Here is a 1615-nt window from a genome sequence, read left to right as displayed (position 1 = left end):
GTAACTCAAGAACAACCTCTAAATTTCCCTGAGTTACTAAAAACAACAACAAAAAAATCAGACCCAATCTTAAAAGCAAAAGCAAATAACTTTAAGTTTAAATTATTTTGCTTATTAAAGCAATTTAGCCTTGATCAGAAACTACATAACGTTTGAAATTTTAAAAAGATTAATCATTAATTTTAAGAGACCAATCCAATAGTCCACATGTTTCAAGTCTTCATGAGCTTCTGGTCCAGTTTTTTTTTTTTTTTTTTAATCTGTTGGGGGTAAAAATTATCCCTAAAATTTAGGGAAGACATTCCTTCTGTCACTATTTCATTCAAAACTCTTCAAAATAAATTACACAAGGACGTAATGATTGGCATCCATGTACTAGATGTCCCATAAAAAGATAGTTACCTTTAAAAAAAAAAAAAAAGTACGTAGGGGCTGGGTCGGTTGAGCATCCGACTTTGCTCAGGTTATGATCTCATGGTTTGTGGCCTGGAGCCCCACATGGGGCCCTGCGGATGGCTCAGAGCCTGGAGCCAGCTTCAGATTCTCTGTCTCCCTCTCTCTCTCTCTCTCTGCCTCTCCCCCACTCCCACTCTGTGTGTGTGTGTGTGTCTCTCTCTCACAAAAATAAAGCATTAAAAAATTACAAATAAAAATAAAAAATAAAGGTATGTAAGATTTGAGCCCTCAATCCACCAGCACTGTGTCCAATTTGCAACAAGAACTAGAGGGTACGGGGAGAAGGCGGGGGGAGGAGGAGGGGAGACCCTATTGCCCACATGAATTTTGCTCCGCAAGTAAAACTAAGGGGAGACTATGAGGCATGCACAAACGACAACTTTTGTTTTTGAAAAAATTGTTGACCCCGGGGCGAATTTTCAAGCTGGTCCCAACAATCATAACCCCAGCTGCTGTCTCACAATCGGGTTCAGGCTCAGAGAAAAGAGTAGATTAGGCCAGACCCCTAAGGAACACCGTGTAAACGTAAAACGCGACAGACCCCACGTGAGCAAAGCAGAAAGCTGTTTCTCAGCAGCAAAAGCAGGCCTTCTCAAAGGCTTTGGTGTGCAGTTTTGATGTAGAACATCTCATCAAATGTAACCATCTGGAGGGTAATCGATTGTAATCTGAGCTGTTCCATTTTGCCTGCTTCATCTACCTGTGCCTTCCCTTTGGCCACCAACTGCCACGGAGAAGGGCGCCGTCACACACCCGTGATCTCTCTGAGGGCGCTGCCCCGCGGTATCTGCGACTTGAAAAATCTATCAAGTCCTTTGAGCTTCCTCAGGAAAGACCTTCTGAAAATCAAGTCACTCTCTCAGTTTACCTCCGAACGTAAGCCGAATTTAAATAGCGCGAGAAATTGGGGCGCCCGGGTGCCACGGTCGGTCGGTTAAGCCTCTGGCTTCAGCTCAGGTCGTGATCTCACAGTTGGTGGGTTTGAGCCCCCTGTAGGGCTCTGCGATGACAGCTCAGAGCGTGGAACCTGCTTCGGATCCTGTCTCCCTCCCTCTCTACGCCTCGCCCCACTTGCGTGAGTGAGTGCGTGAGTGCGTGAGTGCGTGAGTGCGTGAGTGCGTGAGTGCGTGAGTGCGTGAGTGCGTGAGTGCGTGAGTGC

Source organism: Panthera uncia, chromosome X (genome assembly GCF_023721935.1).
Source record: "Panthera uncia isolate 11264 chromosome X, Puncia_PCG_1.0, whole genome shotgun sequence".
Lineage (NCBI taxonomy): Eukaryota > Metazoa > Chordata > Mammalia > Carnivora > Felidae > Panthera > Panthera uncia.
The sequence above is the reverse complement of the archived record's forward strand: the minus strand, read 5'-3'. Positions refer to the sequence as shown.